Here is a 9,788-nt window from a genome sequence, read left to right as displayed (position 1 = left end):
CCCTTAGTGACGGGCCTGTTTTTGCGCTGTTATCTTGTTTTTTTTCATATGAAATATTGAAAGAGCCATAACCTAAATAAATAGTCGCCACGGCCAGATGGGCTTGTTTTTTGCGGGACGAAATGTATTTCTTGATGGCACGACTTTGGGATGTGTATGGTGTATAGTAAAACCTTTATTACATGGGTGGGAGTGGGGAATGGAAGAAGTATTTCCGCCATTGGTTTTTGGGTTTTATCAGCGCTCACTGTGCGGTGTGACCGTATCAGAAAACCTGAAGCAAAACGGAACTGAAGCAGATGGAAAGCAGTTTTTTTGAAAACCCAATGAAATAAATGGGGATAAAAATGATTAGTTCATTCCAGTTTTGCGCCCTCCAAGATCTGAGCTGAGACAGAAACCCTGAACTGATGCCAGTGCAGGTGTGAAACCAGCCTTGCACACGTATGTTTCACACACATGTGCAGGCGTATTTGCTGCATATGTTAAATCCCCATAGCCTGTGTTGCTATGTAATATGCACCAAAATACATACATAAAACCCCCAAGTATGAATGGGCCAATAGAAATCAATGGACTTTTAGCACCGCTACTTGCACTCGTAATACACGGACGAGATACACCCGCGTGAGTGAGCCTTTAGGCCTTGTTTACACAGGCGATAAAGTGGTGCAATTTTGTAGCATTACTACAATGCTGCAAATCACATGCTTTCCTATAGGTTAATTCAGACATGCAAGGTTTTGTAGCATGCAACATACCAGCATGAAAACCTTGTGGGTCCTGCTATATGCCAGCAATTCGCTATGGAGCCTTCATGTCCGTTAGATTGCATCGCACGAAAACACGATTTTTGTACAGTGTGATGCAACTTTGACAGTAGGAAATCCTACTGTCAAAGCCCTAAACTAAGCCCTGGCTACAGGAAAAAATAAAAAAGCTGTATACATCACCTTAGAAGCGCTGTCAGCATGACTGCATCTTCTCCTCGGTCCCCGTCACTGTTCCCCGTCATCTCTTCTGGCAAGGGATTGAAAAATCCCCGCCTCCTGGAAGCACTGCCTCTAATTGGCTGACGCTTAGCCCATCACAGTCAGCGCTCGATGAACCAATCACAGCCATTTATCAAGTGCTGGCTCTGATTGGCTAAGTGTCAGCCAGTCACAGCCAACATTTCCAGGAGGCTGGTATTTTTTATTCCCCAGCCAGAAGAGATGAAGAAGACCAGTGTTGGGGGCCATGAGAAGATGCAGCGGAGCCCCGAACAGCGCTTCTAGGTGATGTATGCTTTAAAAAAAAAGGTTTCAGCAGTTAGGGCTTATTTTCAGAGTAGGGCTTATATTTCATGCCCCCCCCCCTGAAAATCCTCGCATGTGGCGCTACAAAATCGCTGTATTGCTGCAAGAAGACGCAGCGATATCGCAGGGACCAGTGATGCAATATCGTTGCGACTTTCTTGCCTCCACACAGGCCTAACTGCGCATTTTTCATGCATTCAGTGCACAGTTAAATATGCATGTGGGATGCTATTTACTGCGTATCTTAAACCTCATAGCTTATAATGTATATAACACACACCAATATAGGATATGCTGCATGTCTAAATGACCCAGTGTAGATCAATGGGCTTTTTGGACTGCGTAATACAAAGCTTCCATTCGCCTCTGTGAGCCCTAATATGGAGTGTCGCAGCCTGAGGGCAGGTCTACTGACCAAAAAAATTATGGGCATCAGTAGACCTGCAGCTAGGCCAGAACAGTTGTCTGTTACAGGAGCATAAATATGCCCGTAATATGCCCTTCTAAAACTGGGTTTACTGTAGGAGCTGAATGGGAGCCCAGGAATGAGCATGCTATTATCTGTGTTTAATCCAATAAATTAGGGCTTCACAAACATTTTCTGTGTGGGTTTCACCAGCCAGTCCTTGGTGATAACAGGACCTCACTAGTGGACACAACCACATAGTGCCAAATACCACCATACATCATCCATATTACTCCTAGCAGAACAATATCACCATGCAGCGCACATACTACTACCCCCTAGCTGTATCAAATGCCACAGTGCAGGTAAAGCCAAAACATCAGCCTGTCTTTGTCCTTTAATATGGAATTGTCCTTACCTTCAAAATTTTTGGTCTGATATTATTGCCTTTATATTTCCACTTTTACCTTCTCCCCTTAATTGGAATCTAGATCCCAATATTACACTAGTTGGATTGCTGGATGAGGAACTCTGGCCACGTTATACACAAACATTACAGAAAACAATTGACTTAAAATGGATGGCTGCGAATAGAGATGAGCGAACGTACTGGGTAAGGACAGATACTCAAGCGAGTATCGTCCTTACCGAGTACCTGCCTGCTCGCCAGCAAAGATTCAGGTGCCGGCGGGGTAGAGCGCTGTGTTGCGGGAGTGAGCAGGAGGGAGCGGGGGTGGAGGAGAGAGAGAGATAGATCTCCCTCCCGTTCCCCCCCGCTCTCCCCCGCCGCTCCCCGCCCCCAATCGACTCGAGTATCTGTCCTTACCAAGTACACTCGCTCATCTCTAGCTGCTAACCACCCTCCATATCTGGCTGGAAGATACTGGTCAATACGATATTATCCTAAGATGAAAGTAATATAACAACATCAGGGTTGAATGGACAAATTTAAAAAAATATGGGGCTTGTGGCTAGACTCATATTCCACATTGCATATTGATTAATTAATAAGCACTACTCGTTCGAGTAATGTGCCTTAGACGAGTATCTCCCTGCTCGTCCCTGAAGATTCTGGGACCGCTGCGGCTAACAGGTGAGTCGCAGCGGGGAGCAGGGGAGAGAGGGACAGAGAGATCTCCCCTCCGTTCCTCCCCGCTCTCCCCTGCAGCTCCCTGCTCCGCGGCGGCCCCCGAATCTTTAAGGACGAGCGGGGAGATACTCGTCTAAGGCACATTACTCGAGCGAGTAGTGCCTTAGCAAGTATACTCGCTCATCCTTATCAATTAATCTTCCTCCTTCCTTCTCCTTTCCTCCAATTTTCCCCTACCTTACCCCTTCTATTTCCCTTTCATGGGTACATTTAATTACATGAATGCCAATACAGGTTTAATTGTTAAAACAATGTAATAGTTGTTCTGGGTCTACTCCACATTTACAGATATGTCAACTTATCTTCATTATATTCTGTTGTTAATCAACACAGAAGTAATGTTTAACCATCTTTATATGTACTTGATCTGTAACTTGTTAAATAAAACAAAGTAAAAAAAAATATATATATATATACCACAGTGTAGCAGAAAATATTGCCCCAGCAGCACTAAATACCTAAGTGCAGCTCAAAATGTCATCCAAGCAGTGCCAAATGCCAAAGTTCAGCACAAAATAGCAGCCCAACAGCGCCAAACAAATTTCATAGTAAAGCACAATCAATCACTATCAAGGCAACAGCGCCATAGAAGTATCACAGTGCAGCACAAAATATCACCTAGCAGCTCCAAACAAATACCACAATGCAGTTTAAAGGGATATTCCCATCTTGGCCTTTCATGGCTGAGATGGGAAAACCTGACCCCCTATTTCTGAGCACCTGTCAGGAACAGTTGAGTGCTTTAGGCCCAACTTCCAGAGTTATGGAAACAGTGTAGCGTGCTGTGCTACGCTTTTACATAGATTACATTCACTTCAGTGAGAGCTACACAAACAGCACTGGGCTGAAGCACTTTGCTGTTTCCATAGGCTCTGGAAATGTGGAGCACTTTAAGGGCACTTTAAGCCCTTCTCTCTCACGCTTCCTCCACTGACAGCAGCACTTTATCCTCTAATCATTCCTCTTCCACTGACATTGGCATTGTCCCCCTTACTTTTCCCCTCAGAATTGCATGTGATGTTAGAGATGAACGGAGAGCTCTATAGTGAAGGACCTTTGGGGTCATGTGATTATTAAATCACAGGTCCTTTTTTCCATTCTAGGTTTGGAAACTGCACTCGCAATACATGGCTGGTATTATCAGTGCAGTTTGATCTTTGGCAATGGCTGCTGAATGACCAGCAACTGGGAAGCTGCCACCCTAGCACATTATCAGCCTGGGCCTCCTGAAGTTAACCTCTTTTACCCGCCTGACATTTGTCGGACGGGAGCTCCATGGCGTCCCCTTCATCTTATTGGAGTGATGTGCTCTGTGCAGTTGCACAGATCGCACACCCCAAAGGCCTGACCTGTCACCCGCTTACATACAGTGATCGCTGTTGATCATGGTATAAAAAAGGTTAATTGATCAGGAATGGAGGTTTCTTCTCTCCCACTCTGTCAGCTTTTAGAGTAGAAGTTCTGCTGTCATCAGACTACCAAGCCCTAGCATTACATAGTTATGTGAGGCTAAGGTTCATAATGCTTTAGGGCTCTCTCACACCCATCTCCCACGCAGGTAGGACGCAGCAGTATGCAATGCATTGTGTACTGCTGCATGCCGACAAATCCCCAAACACTATGTTGGCATGTATGTGCGTGTAATACGCACCAATATAGTGCATGTCAGGCACATTTTGCGCACTGTGAGTGGGATAAAGCATTGAACGTAATGTAAGTTTGTTACCGCATGAAGCAGAGATAACATTCCAGGTGACCCCCTAACACCAATTTAGAGACCATAAAACTTTCATATCTCTTATTATTGGACTAATTAAGTGTTTACTCCTCTACTCATCCTGTTCTGGTATTGTTTTAAGTGCAAATTAATCACACAATGTCTGTGCCTTTTATATATATATAAAATGTGTACCTCAGACCTAAAAGCCCTGAGTAGGTTGGAAAGCTCGCTATAACATTGTGTATTTTTGTTAGCTAGTAAAAGGTATCATATCTACAAGATTATTTGGTTTCTCTTACTGAGAACAATCCCATCCTGCCCTAAATGAAATCGCTCTAAAAATATTGGTTACAATGCTCCTGTGAAGTGTGTGACTATGAGGACATCTTGTGGTACAAATGTATATTGCACATGTTATGAACTATAGTGAAATGAAGCAATAACTGGGAGAGCTCATAGAAAGATTTCCAGGTTCATTCCAGCTTAATGGTTGTCCGCATGACATTTTAGCCATCTACTGAGCATATATGTTTGGGTTAAAAAGCAGGAAAGAAAATAACGCTAAAAACCCCAACAGATTCAGATGTAGAGCTGGCCCTATATTGCTGCAGAATGAGGAAACTGTGTAGTTTGTGAGAGATTTATCATGTGCTTATGGTACATCATTTGAAATATTAAATTTTTAATGTATTTTTTCAGTCTAGACATGCATTGTGTGATCACTAATATGTCTGTAAAGAGCATTTCTCACAATCGATAGGTGATAAGTGTTTGATGGCTAGTGGTCCAACCAGTAGGATCCATATTAATTACAAGCATGGATGTTCTGTGTCCTTCATTCGAATGGTATGGCAGTGTGCTCACTGAACAAAAGGCGTGCGGAGGAGGGAGGAAGCCAGTAAATGATTTACTGTGCAAAGAGAAAAGGCAGAAGAGGACTTTACATGCAGCTTGCAGGCTCTTCCCACTTAGTGCTGTGCTTCACTTTCATTGACACCCGTCTTGTCCACTTCACACTGTACAAACAACAGGCAGCAGATTTGGAGAGACATCAGGGGCCCAGATCTCCAGGAGGGCACCCTCCCCAAAAAGAGTTGTTTTACTGAAGCTGCTGAGAGTCAGACAATATACCTGCCAGAGGGACCACATTGGATGCAGGTATGTATGTGTGTCTGTGTGTATATGTAAAAGTGTGTCTTTGTGTAGGTCCTCCTCATGCTGCAAAAATAGCACTGACTTATGGAGTCATGGAATCCACAAGACCTCTCTAGGTCAGTTCAATATTCAAGGGGTTATCAAGGCAGCACTGCTCCGACTGCTGTGTAGTTACTGGCGCTCATAATTGCAGACATAGCTGTCAGTGAAATCTCTGCTCCAACCCTGGTGTATCCTAGCAGGTGCTGCCTGGATAACCTCCCTAAGGCTGCCTATTGTACGAAGCATTCTATTATAATGATGGCCACCTCAAACATCACCCCTCTGTGTGAAAACCTTGCAAAGTGCTACACAGCAATATTTTTAGGCAATGCTCTTTTATGCTAAACCCTGCCATACCCTTTGTATCCACTCACAGTAATAGCGCCCCTCAGTGATCCCTTCACAAAGATAATACATCTCTAATTATTAGTCAGATACCAATGCTATATAGTGATCACAGGTAATGTCATCTCTGATTATGCCACCTTTTCTGCCGCCATAACAGTTACAGTATAATGCCTCTTTTTGTTTTGATTAAAAAAACAAACAAACTCCACATCCACCAGTTGCGCGCTCTGGCTGTATCTTCTTTCTTCTGGGTAGCACTGCTACATGCCAGACATGTGACTGGCACTGGCCAATCCCTGCTCTCAGAGACGGAGGACAGGGATTGCCCAGCACTGGTCATGTGTATCAGCATTGTAAGGAGGAGCAGTCCAGAGCGTCTTGGCGAGCATGTAACAGGTTTCGTTTTTTTCATCAGTAAACCAAAAAAAAGACTCTCTGCTTCTTACTAGATTTGCTGACGTGATGAGAACCAGTGTTGGGGGCCTCCCATAGCTTGCCAGAAAGCAGGCAGCTGGGGGCTCCCTGAACTTTAGATTTTGCGGGGCCCACTGCTCTAGTGATGATCTAGCCATGACAAAGATATTGGGCGATATCTGGTATGATGACTTTAGCAGCAGATCCGTTTAGTGATGAAAGTTGTGAGGAGCGGCCTTCATGAATTTGGACTTAGTTTTTCCAGCACATTGCACAGATGTGCAACCAAATCAACACCTTGAACTCTTTGTCGTGTTGCACCAACCATTCCTGCACAGTTTTTGCAGTGTGGCAGTACGCACTATTCTGCTAAAACAGACTACTGCCATGAAGAGCTACACGTGGTCTGCAACAATGTTGAGGTAGGTAGAATGTGTCAAAGTAACAGCCACATGAATACATTGCCTTTAGTGCATCTGGGTGCTAGCTATTCCACAGGTAAGTGACGCAGACAAACAACCGGCTTTCCCCATTATGTAAAAGACAATGCAGTTCATCAGCCCAGTCCACCTTCTTCCATTGCCCCATGGTCCATTTGTATGTATATTGTCTCAACTGCAGATTGGACCGGACAGCCTAGACTTCGCTCCCAAGGGTATCAATTAGTCTTGAATACCCATGACCCTGTTGCTAAATTCCCTGGTTGTCCTTTCTTAGGTCCCCTGTCCACAGCCATGACAGAATATCGACAGTGATATTCCGCTGCGGAGGAGCAGGGGGGAGAGCTTTCAGGTCTCCATGGTGAGCCTATCTGACAGATAGGCTCACCGCCGAGAATCGCAGAAAATCGCGGCATGCCACGATATCAATCCTGCAAGTGGAGAATCGCTATGATTCTCCACTCGTGGACATCGGGGCTGCGCTTTCCACAGTAGTCTTTGGAAAGTGTTCACTGCGTTCCCCGCGGCCGGATTATCGCCGCGGGTAACACAATGAACTATCGCTTATGGACAGGCAGCCTTAGACACTTGTGTGCGGAGTGGTGCTTTACATGCTGTTGGCGAAGTCCGACTGCTGTTTTATTTAATGAATGTGCTCAGGGCTGTACATGTAGAGCTGCTGGAGACCACAATGAGCATTTCTATACACCAAAATACATTGGATTTTGTGGTTTTACTGCTATCGGCAGCTGCGATTCAACGTGTTAAAACCACACTTGCAGTTTGAGAGATCTGATTTTTTTTTGCTGCTCTCTTGACCATTATGCAAAGAAGCAGCACATCTGCAACATAATAGTGTCAGCTACATGTACCACAAGGTGGTCAGAAAAGTTAACCCTTTGTATGCAGGAACCTTGGCATAGTTAATAGAATCTTGGTAGAATGTATAGTGTCAGTTATTGATAGGACACATTTGATTCAGTGTAACAGGTGATGTGTTGTGATGGCGCAGTGTGACATATGGAGACGGAGGCAGGTAGTTACAGCAATAACAATTTTTATTAAAATAAATTATATATGCAGTATAGCACTCCACTGAAGGGTTCACATAATCAAATGTTGTATTATAACATTACAATATTGTAGCATCTGGACTGCAACTAAACATTCAATAGAATCCAAACTGTTAATTACAATGTACGGCATAATACATCCTGCACTGTAGAATGGCAGCATTAAGGCACGAGTCAACTCAGGCCTTTCCCATATCTACTCAATTTCACTTGAATTTACCAATCACTTCTCAATAGTTCGGATAAATATACCTGCAGGGCTCTAACTATAATTTCTAATATTTGTATCTCCTAATTCAGCATTTCAACTGTCATGAGACCATAAATTTAGTTTATGGGGCTCATAGGAGCTGTCAGATTCTCTTTAAGGCTGCCTGTCCAAGGGCCATGATCCGCTTGCAATAAATCGCCCGCAGATAACGCTATGAAAGCTTTCCATAGGCTAACGATGGAAAGCGTAGCCCAACGTCCACGAGCAGAGAATAATAGCAATTCTCCGCTCGCGGGATTAAAATCGTGGCATGCTGCGATTTCCTGCGATTCTCCGCAGTGAACCTAACAATTAGAATTGGCTCATCGCAGTGACCTGTCAGTGCTCCCCCGCGATATTCCATCATGGCCGTGGACAGGCAGCCTAAATTAGATACTTTCACAAACACATTTAGAAAAAATGACTCAGACAAAGTATAATACGTTAAAAAATTTATTATTTGTGTGTTATGTGTTTTGGTTGTTACCCCCCATCACTCACGAAGAGGGAATAGCAAAACACAGGACAGAAAAACCCCCAGTGGAGGAAACCTGTAGGGAAACCATGGCTACTGTACTGCCCTTCCTCCGGGCATACTAAGGGAGGTAACACTATAAAATGTGTGCAAGGTGAAGGTGTGTGACTACCTATAGTGATTGCATGTGACTATCTATAGTGTGTGTAATGATGTTTTTTGCTGTACAGTGAGAGTATGAGCCATGTATGATCATGTGCGTGACTATAAAAATGATACCTGATGTCTTCAGTCTTCATCTGTCATCGCTGCTGTTGTTAAACGCGTCGGGTTCCTCATCTGCCTGATAGACTCTTTCCATCGATGGAAGCCTTTGGATGGTCTCACAAAGGGCGCAGGGTGGAGGTGGGTTGCCCCATGGGCCGTGGATGGTGAACTCCTGGTGATGTCTTCTGAACCTGCGAAGAGCCCAGCTGTGTTGGACCTGCCGCTCTCTTGTCCACGCCCAATGTGAAGGATCTTCTGCCATGACCTAGGATGAAACAGTATGTGATTAGTATTATTATCATACAGACTCTTCATTCAAGACTGGAGCGTTTTGTATTATTCTTACTAACCAGTTCACAGGTAGTCCGGTCCACCCATGCATGGAATCTCATCCGGAGGAGCAGGTTGTTACGCTTTTCCAGAAATGGTCCATTCCTCTTCTTCCAGTTATCTCCTACCGCCCAGGCAAAGATTTCTTTATAAAACTCGATGTCTTCCTCCATCTGGTTGGCTAAGAAGCTGCCAGAAAAATTAAACCATATGATGAACAAGTCAGAAGAGTGTAAAGTGGCTTACCTGTCTAAGTAGGAACCTGGAGAGAAGGGGGGAGCTAATGAACACTAATACAAGTAATGTTATGGGGTCCTGGAGTCTTCTCCATATCTCACTTGGACTCCTGTTACTTATTTTAGTATTCATTCTTATATTTATATATCCGCCTATAAATACAGATCTGTTCTAATAAAAGCA

The sequence above is a fragment of the Eleutherodactylus coqui genome, chromosome 1 (assembly GCF_035609145.1).
Source record: "Eleutherodactylus coqui strain aEleCoq1 chromosome 1, aEleCoq1.hap1, whole genome shotgun sequence".
In the NCBI taxonomy this organism is placed as follows: Eukaryota; Metazoa; Chordata; class Amphibia; order Anura; family Eleutherodactylidae; genus Eleutherodactylus; species Eleutherodactylus coqui.
This window is presented reverse-complemented; position numbering follows the sequence as displayed.